Below are 16,834 nucleotides of genomic sequence, written 5' to 3'. Positions count from 1 at the left end.
CATATATATATATATATATACATATATATATATATATATATACAGTATATTACGTGTCAATGATGATTAAATATCGGGAGGATGTAATCATTCAATGTTAGGAAAAGAAAACTTGTCCTCAAGTATTCTATAGAACCTAAAAATCGTCAAAACGCGTTAAAAGAAAGAAGAAGTGAAGAAATTGGTGATCAGAAGAATCCACGGCAGTATCACGGCTGATCGAATACCCGACCGCAGACTCCTGCCATGTACGTGTGAAAATTCCTACACGGCTAACACCACGATCGACCGTGCTTCGACCGTGCGTGATCTGATTCTGTTTTAAATTAAATAAAATCCCACTTTTCTTTCTTTCCAACTCACTTCAAAACACACACACTTCACACACGGCTAAGGAGATCGACCGCACGAAGAAGAACGTTCATTCCTTCAATCTCAATTCCTACTTTTGGTATGATTAATCCTTGCTTTCCTAACATTCAATTGTGTTTGTATGATGAATTAGGGTTATGAAGAAACCCTAACTAGAATGAATCAAAACTTAAATTGATGCAAACAATCAAAATTGTTCTTGAAGAACAATTTGGAAACGACTGTAGTAGTGATTGTAGTATATCTATGCATTGATTTAACTTTGGACAATTCTAGGGTTCATTATACATCTAGGTTAGATTTTCATAGAAACATTGTTCTTATGATATAAATGACATTGTTGCAAATTGAGTGTAATAATGTTAGATGTCAAAACATGTGTTGATGATGATCTCAAAAGTCTAGAACACATATAAACTTTGTGAAAATCTTAATCTAGTTGCAAACTCATTGACACTAATGAAGAGTGAAAATGTGAAGAACATTAACATCAAAACATCTAAGTATTGATGATAATTAAAGTTTGCAAAACTTGTTGCCTACAATTGAATTATACACTTTGAATTAATTTGAAGTGTCAATACGCAGAAAATGGCCAATCGAGGAGAAAGCTCATCCAACTTTCGTCCACACCAATCGACACTCAATAGAGAAAAAGTGAAAAATCGAAAAATAGCAGAAGGAAGAAGAATTGAAGCAGAAGATTTTCCTGAAATGGTGGCAGCTTTCTCAGATTTAAACTGGGATGTATTTCTTGATCTAAATGGGCCAATTTATTCATCACTTGTTCGAGACTTTTACTCTAGTTTCGTCTATACCAACGGATCAGTTTCCTTAAGGCTAAAAACAACAAGAACAACTGTAACATTTCAAGAATTTGGAAAACTTTTAGGAGTTCCAGCAAGTGGACACAGGTTCTTCCACACGGGACACAGTCGACCTATCTTCCTGATTTCATTAACAAAGATGCTGCCATTTAAACACTGTGTGAAGACAACGCTCCAAGAAAAGAAATCCTCAGTCGAGGAGTATTGGGCAAACATCTGCGAAAGAAGTTCCGGACATGGAACACAGTGATCGGCTACAATATTTACTGTAAAATGGGAAATCGTTCACATATCCATGCTGTTCAGATGGCTCTCCTTTGGTGTCTAGAAATGCAAGAACCAGTGAACATGGCTTACTTTATGGCCATACGAATGAGCGATGTACCAAAAGACTCAACAAGAGCTCTTCCTTATGGAATGCATCTTACAAAGTTATTCGAAAAACTAAGAACAACATATGACATTCGCATGAATCTAACCAATCAAATATTTAATCGCCATACATTAACATTGATGGGGTGGGATGATGAAGATGACTCTGATGAGATTGAAAGAGTCTATGAAGCCATGACCAACTCTCAAATGAACTTGGAAGATATATCCGACAGTGATGAGGAACAGTTTTCAGATGAAGCTAATGATCCTTTTTACGGCTTGGATCGTGATTCAAAAGTTGAACGAATCTACGTGAATCAAGCGAAGATAAAGAAGTATCAATCCAAGATCTGACTGCTGCTGAAGAAAGCTAAAAAGGCTTTCTCATGTCGAAGTAGTAGCGATGTGAGAAGTAGAAGGTGAAGGAAGTGAGAGAAGATAAAGTTATTATAATGTTGGTTGAATAACTTGTTTTGTAATAAACTGTGTGACTATTTGAAAATTTCTTGGAATCTGTTTAAATTGAGCTGATTAATCTATATTTCTGTCAGATCACACACGGTCAACCACACGGTCAACCGTAGAATCGATCGTGTATCAGTCTTGATGTGTGAAACGTGGTATATGAATTGTTGTATAGAAAATACCGGTTTTAAAGATTACACACACTAACGGGCAGTGTACCCGATCGTGTAGTAGTATAGATAATGGTAAAATCCGTGTATCGTTTCAAGGACAGTTATATGTGCAAGTTAAGATTGTATAAACTAAATTGAGTTTTAACTAGATAAAATGAAATCAAACAAATACAAGATATTGGGTTGCCGTTTAACGATGGACAAATCAATAAAGGAATAAGTTTAAAAGACAATATTTTTGGTATTTTAGATTTTTAAAAAAATGAAAAGATAGTTTTTATATCAAACTAAACAAATATGCTCGTCTAGACTTTTTAACCTCGAATGTTGATTGTTGTTTTAGGATTAAGACTGGATTGATTGACTACGTACGAGAACTAATTAATTGGTTTACCAAGAGTAGTCTTGTGCAAACACTCAAACGGGATTACACGACGCAAGTGATGTTCTTGTCATCTAAGACCTCCTATTTGTAATCAATTAATTCAACTAGCCTAAAGACTTGAATGATGATTGATGTTATGCGAGGTGTATATAAAATAGTTATTAATTTTAGCAGAAAACACTATTAAATACGATACAATTTTACACAAGATATTTATTTATTTATAGAATGGATATACTTAAACCTTGCTACAACACTTATAGGCAGTGTACCTAATCGTACAGTAGTGTAGTTTTTAGTAAGTCCGGTTCGTTCCACAGGGAAATCTTTAAACAAAGCTCAACGCTATATTAGTTTACTTTTATAAAAATACAAACATATATATAAGTAATATTATTATTATAAAGGGGGGTTTTTACCGTTTAATGACCGGTTTGTCGATTTTAAAACTTTAGTCGCAGTTAAAACCTAATGTAAAATATAAAATAAATACAAGACTTAAATTAAAGCGTAAAGTAAATAACGATAATGAAATTGCGAATAATAAAAGTGCGATAAAATAAAATTGCGATAATTAAAAGTGCGATAACAATAAATAAAAAGTGCGATAATTAGAAGTGCAATTAAATATAAAATAAAGGAAATTAAATATGAAATAAAAGAATTATGCTTATTTAAACTTCCGTAATCATGATGTTCGACGTGTTGATTTTAGTTTTATGCCCATGGGTTAATTGTCCTTTGTCCTGGATTATTTAATATGTCCGTCTGGTTTTTGTCCATAACAGTCCATCAGTCATAAATATAAAGTGCGAGTGTCCTCATCAAATTATTCTTATACCCGAAGTTAAATATTCCAACTAATTAGGGATTCGAATTGTAACAAGGTTTTAATACTTTGTTTAATGAATACACCAGGTTATCGACTGCGTGTAAACCAAGGTTTTACTACTTTGTTAACAATTACACCAATTACCCTTGAATGTAATTTCACCCCTGTTTTAATTATTCTAGTGGCTATTAATCCATTCCCGTGTCCGGTTAAATGAACGATTATTCGTACATATAAATACCCCGCCCATCGTGTCCGATCGAGTGTATATGGTAATTTATAGGGACGCCCAATTGTAAATCTTTATATTAACATTAACAAACTATCATTTAGTTAAACAAATATAAAGCCCATTAATAGCCCATAGTCTAATTTCCACAAGTGTCGTTCTTTTGTCCAAACCCCAATTATGGTACAAAGCCCAATTACCCAATTTTAGTAATTAGCCCAACATCATGATTACTTCGTTTTAAATAAGCATAATAATAACTTAGCTACGAGACATTAATATAAAAAGGTTGAACATAACTTACAATGATTAAAAATAGCGTAGCGTTACACGGACAGAATTTCGACTTACACCCTTACAACATTTGCTAACATACCCTTATTATTAGAATTATAATTAAAATTAAAATATAAATTATAAATTATATATATATATCGTATATATGAGAGAAGAGAGAAAAAGATTATGAAAAATGATCAGAATTCGGTTTGCTTTATAGGCAGAGTCGATTTTTGGGGCTCCGCGACTCGCGGCAAAATCCTCTTCAAACTCCGCGAGTCGCGGAGAATGAATTTACAGCTCACACCCTTGGAGTCTTTCTCTGCCGACGGTTTTATAATATATATATAATATATATATAATTAATATAATTAATTATATATTATATTATATTTATATACATAGTTAACTTGTAATTTTTAGTCCGTTGCGTTGAGTGTTAAGAGTTGACTCTGGTCCCGGTTCCGGATTTTCGAACGTCCTTGCGTACAATTTTATATTTTGTACTTTGCGTTTTGAATCTTGTACTCTTGTAATTTCGAGACGTTTCTTATCAATAATTGGAACCTTTTTGATTGTCTTTTGTACTTTTGAGCTTTTTGGTCGTTTGCGTCTTCAATTCGTCGAATCTGTCTTTTGTCTTCACCTTTTATTATTTAAACGAATATCACTTGTAAATAGAACAATTGCAACTAAAAGCTTGTCTTTCTTGAGGAATAATGCTATGAAATATATGTTCGTTTTTAGCATTATCAAATATTCCCACACTTGAGCGTTGCTTGTCCTCAAGCAATATTGTCTTGAAATACTAGAATCACTTCTTTATTCTTCACTCTTTGTACATCAGTGATTTCTATACGGCGGTATAAACAATGGTAGTAACGATATGGTTTACAGCCCCACATGACTATAAAAATTTAGATCCATTAAGGAAATTGGATCTTTATGAAAACATTTGATCTTTTGAAAATTAAATCTAGTTTTTACCCTAGATAAGTTTTCCGGGATAACCCTTTACCGGTGTTTGCAAAATATTTTTGTGGGTTTGGTGGGGTTCAGAATTGAAAATTTTAGCTCAAAACTTGCTGTTTTGTGTCACCCACTTGCTAACCTTGTATTTGGAAAGCAACACGTCCAGTTTACTTGTTCCGTATATTACCTTTCGGCAACTACCGTCCGGTTGTAAAGGAAAGCGTTGAACAAGCAACTGTTAAGGCAATGTCCCGTGACATGCTTTTGATTATGGTCTATAACGTGTCGGACGCAATTACTATCCTTGGTAGGAGCAATAGTAAAGCTCATCCTATGATTTTTCGGTATGGCACAAGGTCCTGTCTTTGACCACTATGCAACCACCGTTCTTACGGTTGACACCCGATTTAGTTCAGGTGACCTAATGAATTCCAGGTGAATTCCTAGGATTTTACGTTCAATGGTAATGAACGCATTGAAAATAGGGTTTTCAGAAAACAAATCGGTTTGTAATTTTGATCAAAATATTTTCTCGTTTAAGCTCGAGTTTAGATATCATCGAATTCCATGAGTTTGTAATTCTCAATCTTTAAGGTCAATCTCTAGGATTGAGTAATATCAGTCTTAAAAGCTGATTTTTAATCTTTAAGGAGATTATCCTTTCTGGGGATCTGATTCATTAGTCTTATCCAGCTAATTTGCATGGTGCCCCCCATTGTACGAGATAAATCCTTCTCATGGTTAGGATAAATCTGACCACTTGGCGACCCTGTTTAATGCTGAGGTCCGTGGATTTCCTGCTGATTTTAGTGATGACTTTTCTAGATTTTTCGTCAACCTACAGCTGGTCTGGACGACAACTTCATGACCTAAATCAAGAAGCGCGTGTCTTTTTCGGAAGACTTTACTTCCTTTCAATGATGGAATTGATTCATCGTGTAGATCCATCTCTTCTTTTCTTTCATCGGGTAAAACAGTTTAGTTTAGTCCAAAGCAAAAGTATTTTCAGTTATTTGTTACAGATATATGTGACATATGTTTAAAATAACTTGGTAAATTTTCCCACACTTGGCTTTTTATTTTTCTTTTTATCGTCCTCTATTCCATTTTAAATGAATTTTGACATTTTAGTTTGTTTCTTAATTTATGTCTGATAATGCTAAAAACGAACATATACTTCATAGCATTATTCCTCAAGAAAGACAAGCTTTTAGTTGCAATTGTTCTATTTACAAGTGATATTCGTTTAAATAATAAAAGGTGAAGACAAAAGACAGATTCGACGAATTGAAGACGCAAACGACCAAAAAGCTCAAAAGAACAAAAGACAATCAAAGAGGTTCCAATTATTGATAAGAAACGTCTCGAAATTACAAGAGTACAAGATTCAAAACGCAAAATACAAAATATAAAATTGTACGCAAGGACGTTCGAAAATCCGGAACCGGGACCAGAGTCAACTCTCAACGCTCGACGCAACGGACTAAAAATTACAAGTTAACTATGTATATAAATATAATATAATATATAATTAATTATATTAATTATATATATATTATATATATATTATAAACCGTCGGTAAACAAAGAGCCAAACTCCTCTGAGCTGTAAAAGTAACCTCCGCGACTCGCGGAGTTTGAAGGCAAAATTCACCGCGAGTCGCGGAGCCCCAAAAATCGAAATTCCCTATAAAGCCAACCGAATTCTGATCACAATTCATATCTTTTTCTTCTCTTATCATACGTAAAATTTATATATATATATATAATTTATATTTTAATTTTAATTTTAATTCTAATAATAAGGGTATGTTAACGAATGTTGTAAGGGTGTAAGTCGAAATTCTGTCCGTGTAACGCTACGCTATTTTTAATCATTGTAAGTTATGTTCAACCTTTTTATATTAATGTCTCGTAGCTAAGTTATTATTATGCTTATTTAAAACGAAGTAATCATGATGTTGGGCTAATTACTAAAATTGGGTAATTGGGCTTTGTACCATAATTGGGGTTTGGACAAAAGAACGACACTTGTGGAAATTAGACTATGGGCTATTAATGGGCTTTATATTTGTTTAACTAAATGAAAGTTTGTTAATGTTAATATAAAGATTTACAATTGGGCGTCCCTATAAATTACCATATACACTCGATCGGACACGATGGGCGGGGTATTTATATGTACGAATAATCGTTCATTTAACCGGACACGGGAATGGATTAATAGCCACTAGAATAATTAAAACAGGGGTGAAATTACATTCAAGGGTAATTGGTGTAATTGTTAACAAAGTAGTAAAACCTTGGTTTACACGCAGTCGATAACCTGGTGTATTCATTAAACAAAGTATTAAAACCTTGTTACAATTCGAATCCCCAATTAGTTGGAATATTTAACTTCGGGTATAATAATAATTTGACGAGGACACTCGCACTTTATATTTATGACTGATGGACTGTTATGGACAAAAACCAGACGGACATATTAAATAATCCAGGACAAAGGACAATTAACCCATGGGCATAAAACTAAAATCAACACGTCAAACATCATGATTACGGAAGTTTAAATAAGCATAATTCTTTTATTTCATATTTAATTTCCTTTATTTTATATTTAATTGTACTTCTAATTATCGCACTTTTATTTATTGTTATTTTATTTAATCGCACTTTTAATTATCGTACTTTTTAATTATCGCAATTTTATTTTATCGCACTTTTATTATTCGCAATTTCATTATCGTTATTTACTTTACGCTTTAAATTAAGTCTTTTATTTATTAGGTTTTAACTGCGACTAAAGTTTTAAAATCGACAAACCGGTCATTAAACGGTAAAAACCCCCCTTTATAATAATAATATTACTTATATATATATTTGTATTTTTATAAAAGTAAACTAATATAGCGTTGAGCTTTGTTTAAAAATTTCCCTGTGGAACGAACCGGACTTACTAAAAACTACACTACTGTACGATTAGGTACACTGCCTATAAGTGTTGTAGCAAGGTTTAAGTATATCCATTCTATAAATAAATAAATATCTTGTGTAAAATTGTATCGTATTTAATAGTATTTCTCTGCTAAAATTAATAACTATTTTATATACACCTCGCATAACATCAAGTATTTTTGGCGCCGCTGCCGGGGAACAGTCTTAAACGCCGGAAGCGCAACGCTAATATAAGAAAAGAAAAAAAGATTTTTTGTTTACTTTTATTAAAATTCGCTTTTGTAAAAATACGTTTTAATTATTCAAAAATATAAAAAGAAAAAAACAAAAATATAAGCATTTTTAAGATTTTGTTAAATATTTAAGTTTTATAAGTTTCTTTATCTTTATCTTAGTTTATAATAATATAAATTTTATTAAATATCTTTTATTTATATAAAAATAGAAAACATAAAATAAAAATAAATAAATAAAGAAAAAACGCGTCGAAGATTAAATCTGTCAACTGAATTTCTGAACCCCGCGACTCGCGGGGTTTTCTTCATTAATTACCGCGACTCGCGGAGGGTACCTGACACAGGCGAACAGGAAGCCCTAATTCAGCATTAATTACGGGTATTAATTAATTATTATTATTATTTAACCCTAATTATTATTATTATTATTATTAGTTTTATTTTAAGATTTACTTTTTATTTAACTTGTTTTATTTTGTTTAAATTAGTTTTATTAAATTGTAAAATTAGTAGTTTTATAAAAAAAAAATAATAATATAAAAATAATATTTTTATAAAAATTGTAATTTTTACAACTTTTTGTATATTTTTATATTTTGTCCCTTTTTAATCGTTATAGCATAATATTTGTATTTTTCTCTCATAATTAATTTTAAATTTAGTTTTTGCCATAGTTATTTTTACTCCTATATTTTTAGGCTTTGCCGTAGAATTCCTTAAGTGCTTTTTCTTTAGACTAAAATTTAGGTGCTTTAGAATTTTGCGACGCCTTTTTAAGTTTTAGTTTCTTTTTAAGTTATTTCCATTTGGTATTTAGTTTTTCCTGTAAGCTTTAATATTTTTAGACACCTTTTACTATGTATCAATTATCATTCCAATTAGTAATTTCAATTTGCGATTATAATTTTAAGTTAGTTGTAGTAATAAGGTTAGGTTAGTCAAGTATTTTTAAGTTTTTATAAGTTTCTTTTATTTTTCCGTCACCTTTTATTTTTCAACCATTTTTCCTTTTTCGACCTTTTTCGACGAACTCTTTTTCTCTCTTATTTCTCGCCATTCTAGTTTTTAGGACTTAGAATTTTTTCTACTTCTTATCTTAATTTCTTAAAATTACGAAAATTTATTTTAAGTGGTTAAATTAATAGACATCAAAATTTTCTGGTTCGTAGTAATAGTTGGATTTGTACGTGGACCGGGTTATTGGAGCCAAACAGTCCTCAATTATATTGAGACCAAACGAATCCTGCCCCTCTGCTGTGTGAAGACCCGTCCTAATCCATCCGGACGAAGTCCATATCAATTATAAACGATTCACAACAGTTGATTACATCGCGAGATACTTGACCTCTATATGATACATTTTACAAACATTGCATTCGTTTTTGAAAAGACAAACTTTCATTACATCGAAAGTTGACAGGCATGCATACCATTTCATAATATATCCAACTATAATTGACTTGATAATAATCTTGATGAACTCGACGACTCGAATGCAACGTCTTTTGAAATATGCCATGAATGACTCCAAGTAATATCTATAAAATGAGCAAATACACAGCGGAAGATTTCTTTCGTACCTGAGAATAAACATGCTTTAAAGTGTCAACCAAAAGGTTGGTGAGTTCATTAGTTTAACTTAAACAATCGTTTCCATCATTTTAATAGACCACAAGATTTCAGATTTCCATTTCTCATAAACATACGTCCCATGCATAGAGACAAAAATATCATTCATATGGATTAAACACCTGGTAACCGACATTAACAATATGCATATATAAGAATATCCCCATCATTCCGGGATCCTCCTTCGGACATGATATAAATTTCGAAGTACTAAAACATCCGGTACTTTGGATGGGGCTTGTTGGGCCCGATAGATCTATCTTTAGGATTCGCGTCAATTAGGGTGTCTGTTCCCTAATTCTTAGATTACCAGACTTAATAAAAAGGGGCATATTCGGCTTCGATCATTCAACCATATAATGTAGTTTCGATTACTTGTGTCTATTTCGTAAAACATTTATAAAAATTGCGCATGTATTCTCAGCCCAAAAATATAAAGGGTAAAAAGGCAAATGAAACTCATGATACTGTATTTTGTAGTAAAAATACATATGACGTCATTGAACAATGCAGGGTTGGCCTCGGATTCACGAACCTATATCAATTGTGTATATATTAATACGTATAATGTAAGTTACAAAATTTCATTTATTAATATGTATTATTTATATATTATAGTTTTGTAGAATTTATTCTAACCTTTATTTTAAAACGTATACTTATATTATATTTTAAGTTATATTTTATATATATATCGATTTTATGTATATATATCTATAATGATTTACGTTTATATAAATAGTGACATTAATATATTTATATACATATATTTGTGGTTAGTATTGTATTTATGAAATTTTATTAGTTTGTTATGTGAATTATTAATACAATCCTAGTATATACCATAAGTATATATATAGTGTACAAAAGATTTATTTGTTAAAATAATAATTTAGATAATAATGATTTACTAATAATAATAATAATTTTATTAATAATGATAATACTAATAGCAAAAAAAATGAAAATGATAACTGTTAATGATACTAATAATAATAACTCTAAAATAATATTAATACTAATACCATACTTATGTTAATAATAAGGGTTCTAATATTTATAAAATGATAAATGATAATCATAATAATACTAGTAAATATTAATGATGATACTGATAAATATGATATTATTAATTGTAAATGTACTGATGATACTATTATTTATAAACCGGTACAAATTCTAATATTGATGATAATAATATATTTTTATTTCCTTCATAATAATAATAATAATGATAATCATAATCATAATCCTAATGATGATAAAATACTAAAATGATAAGTTTATTACTAATAATAATATTATTAATACCTATCATAATAATAATAGTAATGTCTATAATACTTTCAAATATGATAACAAGTATGATACTAATAATAACAATAACAATAACAATCAAAACAATCACAATAATAATAATAATACTAATAATAATTAATATATAATAACAATAATAAAATTAGAAAAGAAAACTACCTCACATGAAAAGAGTTTCAAAAAAAAAAAAGAAACTACCGTCCTCTGGACTCGATCTCGTGACCACATGCTCACACGCAAACACTCTCGACCATCCCACCAATTCTGATTCTCTGTACTAATATCGAATTTAAATTTTATATATAAACTGTTTTTCTTCTATTCCTCTTCTTCTCCACAAGTCTCATGGATTCAACAAAACATCAATAACCAAAAAAAAAAAAAAAAAAAATCAGGGTTCCTTTTAAAGCTTCAAAACATTACAGAAAAAAAAATAATTTGGGTTCTAAAATAAAAAAAAAAAAAAACACTAAAGGCCTACTGCAGCGTCGGTTCTTGGAACAAAACAAAAAAAATTGATTTCCTAATAGATAACATTATAGATAATGTTTATAACACGAAATAGTTTTCTAAACATGTATAAAAACTACTGGAATCGTCAATTTGATCAGAAACATATACACGAACGCGAATTTGTCTCAAGAACAATTGTTGACTTTTTTTAAACTAAACTTTGACTTCAAAATTCAAGATCGATATAAAGATTTGAGAGTTGAGATTTTGCAGATAGATTCAAAGAAAGATTTCTAACCTTTCTGCATTTTTAGATTTTGAAACTTTATTCGAAATTGAATTAAGAGAAAAAAAAAATTGGAGCGTGCAGAGAAGAAGAAAAAAAAAATATCGCTGTGCTCTTTAATCCCATTGGATTTCCTTTTTATTTGATTTGCAATTATACATAATCATTTTGTAATAATAGAGATCGGTTGATAAAAAATGGAGAAAATGTCAACACAGGTTCACGAGTTTGGAGCAGGAAAGAAACAAAAAAAATAATAATAATAGAGATAAAGGATACAGAGGTCAAGCGTATAATATAGATCCCTACTGTTTTTTTAATTAATAATAATAATATATAATAACAATACTATTAATATCTAATAATATTAATAAAATTAATAATAATGATAAATATAATATTAATGATAATAATAATTGTAAAAATGATAATAATAATAATAATAATAATAATAATAATAATAATACCATACTAATTATGATAATATTAATATTTTATCGATAATAATAATATTAGTAATAATAATCTAATTTATACATCCAATTTCATCTTTATATGATATAAAGTGATATTATGAATACAAATATTGATATTTGACGATACAAATAACATTACTACAACAACTATATTTGTATTTAAATTTAATTTATTAATATCATATATTATTATGTAATATTTAATAATTATGTAATATGTATTGTAACATATACTGAATATTATATATTTATGCATTTTAATATAAATATATTATAATATTTATTTACATACTAATTATATTATACTTATGTATGTAATTATGAAAAATATAAATGTTTTATATATGTAAGTATTATATATATTTATTAAAATAGTACATTATTTCATCATAGATATATTATAAATTTCTACATATACATAATATAATAATTATGTATAAAATCATATATATATAGTTATATTTATGTATATATGTATACTACCATATATATAAAATCATGTTTTAAATGTTGAGTAGATGATTAATTATGTATATTAAACAATTAACTACAAAGTATAACATTGTACATTTAATATTTTGATAACGTTGGTAAAATATGTTTGAATCATTTATATACAATATACTATATATATTCAAAATGAAAATCTTTAGTTATTAAATGTTATCTTTTATAATAACAAAATTACTTAATGGTTCATTAATACTAATATAATTAGTTTTATATATAATTATTTATATTTACATTCTTAGTTACAATTAAAGGTTCGTGAATCGTCGGAAATAGTTAAAGGTCAAATGTTATCATGAAATAGTTCAAACATAATGAGACTCGGTTTAATAGACTTTGCTTATCGAGTCGAATCATATAAGATTATGTTTAAATTTTGTCGGAAATTCCCGGGTCATCACAGTACCTACCCGTTAAAGAAATTTCGTCCCGAAATTTGAGTGAGGTCGTCATAGCTAACAATAAATATGTTTTCCTGACGAATATGAGTTGATAACTTGAGTTTTATCATCATTGAGTAATATGGATAAAAATAATTCAATTATTCGAAGAGTGCGAATGAAGCTATTCACAAAAGGATGAAATGAGAAACAAAGATTTGTTTTTAACTTTTGACGTAGTCAGGTTTGAATTTAGAAAATAAGGCGCGTCTTAACTTTTGACATTGCCTTGGTTGAATTCCGGAATTTAAGGGATTTAAAGAAAATCTTGAAGATCTATAAAATCTGATTCTTCGGGATTTATGGAAATTAAGATCTCTTTAATTAAATACGGTGATCTGCCCCGATTACTACGTCTGATATTTCCAGTATAAATTAAGCTCTTCCTTTCCATTATTCTCACCATTCTTATACTTTCTTTCTTAGTTCATACATCCAAAAGATTCTGAAAATGATTAATCCAGTTCTGATCCTTGTCCTCATCCTTACTATCGCAACAATCATTCTCCTTTTCCAACTTCCACCAGAGGAATCTGCTTTCTTCTACTTCGCCCTCGGGATTATAATGTTTTTAATTCTCCCGTGTCTTTATGTTGCGATAAACATTGATATACACGGTTTGTAATTTATGTGTTGTTATCGGACTTTATATTCTCCCTTATATTTCAAAGCTCTATGCTTTTGTTTTCTCTTCCCGACTTCAAGTCAAGCGAATAATGGTCCAGAATTTATAGATATAGAGTTTCGAATGATTATAATGTTCTAAGCATGAAGGAACGTGATAGCACGATTTGATTTTCAAATTTATCAACATCACGGAAGATAGAACCATCAAGAATACATTTTCTTGATTTGTTACGGAGTTAAGTAGGATGAAAGAGTTATGTAACATGGCACATGATGACGTTATGATCTGTGAATCATCACGTTTCATTTAGAAACTCAGCATGACTTACTGTAATATAATCACGTTGATCAAGTGTCATTATATTATACTAACTCATGCATCAGTTCCCATCATTACTACAATAACATTCATATTTTAAGCTTGAAAATTTACAGAATATAGAAACTAACAGTTTCTATATGATGTAATACTGATAGCACGAAAAGATTAATGATTTCAGATAAGAATAGTTATAAAAATATCTCCAGAAATATGGAGGATATTTATAATGAAAGGTACGATAATATCTCAGAATATCTAAAGATCAGAGGATGATAGAAACTATTGTCTGCAAGGGTTTAGAGTAAGGAGCAAGTTATTCACTATAGACTTTAGCAGACATTGAATTATTTGGATTCTTTGAAGTCAAACTTATTCTTTGTGATTTATCCACGGCTTTCTTCATAGTTTCGCATAATCTGCTTTTCGGTACTATATTTTCTATTGAATGTTTCCAATATATTGATACACAGGAAGCACGAAGAGGTATATAATTTCGGACGAGAATATTTATGAAAATATCCTCAGAAATATCAAAGATATTGATGATGATATTTTGGAATTTCTAAGTTCGACGGTTGATGGAGAAAGATTTTCCGCAAGATTTTAACATGACTTCGGAGCAAGATATTCTCTAAAGATTTCAACGGATCCAGAATTACCTGAATCCTTTGAATATAGGATTTGGTCCTTGTATTTGTCCTTGGTCTCCTTCATGGGTAACTCAATCTGTTTTTCAATACCCAATTTTCTATCGAGCGTTCCTAACACTCCTTTCTTTATCATCAAACTTTTGTCCGTTTAGACCATCTACCATTTTTCTGTTTCCTCTGCATTTAATGCTATGATATATGAATCATCGGTTATTAATCCGAGGTGGTTTCAGGAGAATTGTGTTTTTAGATGATTAAACGCTGATGGTAATATGATGGAATATGAAAGGTTACCTGGTAACAATAAAAGAGCACGCGTATATATAAACGTTATAATAAGGTTGTTTCGTACGAAAAGTCGAAGTTGACTTGTTGGAGTTGTGACAAAATTGGCTAATTTTGAAAAGGGATCGCAAAGTTGTTTTTGTTAATAAATGCCAAAGGATCTGACGCGGCTACGTGTTGAACTTTTACTCAATTGCCGAGAGTTTCTCAGGTGCATAACTATATGCATAAATCTTTCCTTCCGTAGATGAAGTGCGGTTGATTCATCCTATCGATTGAGGTGTTTTCAAGAATCATGAAAGGTTTGAACGCAGAATGTAATCGTGAAGATACAAATGAGGTTTAAGACGAAATCAAGTGGCAAACTTGAAGAATTGTTTAGTTTCATATGTTATATTCAATATTTTAATTCATTTTAATTGTCCAATGTTATTAGTCCACAGTCGATAGTCCACAGTTGACAGTGCAATCATTCATATATAGTTTAATATATAATATTTGAATTAATTAATACGTATCGTGACCCGTGTACATGTCTCAGACTCGATCACAACTCAAAGTATATATATTATTATAGAATCAACCTCAACCCTGTATAGAGAACTCGATCATTACTGCATATAGAGTGTCTATGGTGATTCCAAATAATATATATAGATGTGTCGATATGATATGTCAAAACCTTGTATACGTGTCCCGATATTTAAAGTGCGTAAAATAAATAACAGAAATTAAATGACGATAAATAAAGTGCGTAAAGTAAATAACAGAAATTAAATGACAATAAATAAAATTGCGAGAATATAAATTGCGATAAAATAAATTGCGATAAATAAATTGCGATAAATAAAATGTAATACGGAATTAACAGTTAGCTAGGAACAGTTAGCTAGGATTTTGTTAGCGTGGTTTCTTAATAAAATTTAATATTGTTAATTAGTCTGTTTCTAATCAATTTTTATTGTGTCCATTATTTCTTCATTATGCCACTTGTTGGATTCTGATAGGTCAAAATTCAAATATGAAATTGAATTTGAATGAAAATAGTTATTCTTTGGTGAACGGATAAGTATCCCGGTGGTTGTAAATAGGATAGTGAATAACTGTTGAATCAGATTCGAAGAATATACAGTGTAACTTATTAATGTGAAATTTAAATATTCCTCGGGTATTACCTACCCGTTAAAATATTTTTATTATTAACAGTTTGTACAAAAGAATTTTTAATTACAATCTTTATGAAAACATATATACATATATATTTTCTTCAGATGTAATCATGAATTTAATGAGTTAACATGATATTAAACTCATTTAGTTTTCAGTTGGAACTAGAATAAATAATCTCTAAAACATTAGAGATTACATAATCACCATGTCGAACGAAGATAACTGATGTAGAATGTCATGTAGAATGATGATTATACTCGAGGTATAGATTGAGATGTTGAGGCATGTGATATTGAAATTTGGGTTGTTGGTGGTACCGTTGGTGCCGGTGATTTGGATGAAGCTGGTACGTTTTGCACCATATTTTCCAAGACTACAACTTATGCGCGAAGTTCGTTAACTTCTTCTATTACACCGGGATGATTGTCGGTTCGGACGAGCGGATGAATGAGGTTTAGAATCTGAGATAGTATATGATCGTGATGAGATACTTTGGAAATGAGAGAGAAAATGGTGTCTCGAACAGGTTCGCCGGTAAACGTTTTAGGTCCATTGTCAAGAGGTGAATT

This window comes from Rutidosis leptorrhynchoides, chromosome 10, assembly GCF_046630445.1.
Source record: "Rutidosis leptorrhynchoides isolate AG116_Rl617_1_P2 chromosome 10, CSIRO_AGI_Rlap_v1, whole genome shotgun sequence".
In the NCBI taxonomy this organism is placed as follows: Eukaryota; Viridiplantae; Streptophyta; class Magnoliopsida; order Asterales; family Asteraceae; genus Rutidosis; species Rutidosis leptorrhynchoides.
Note: the sequence above shows the minus strand (reverse complement) of the source record.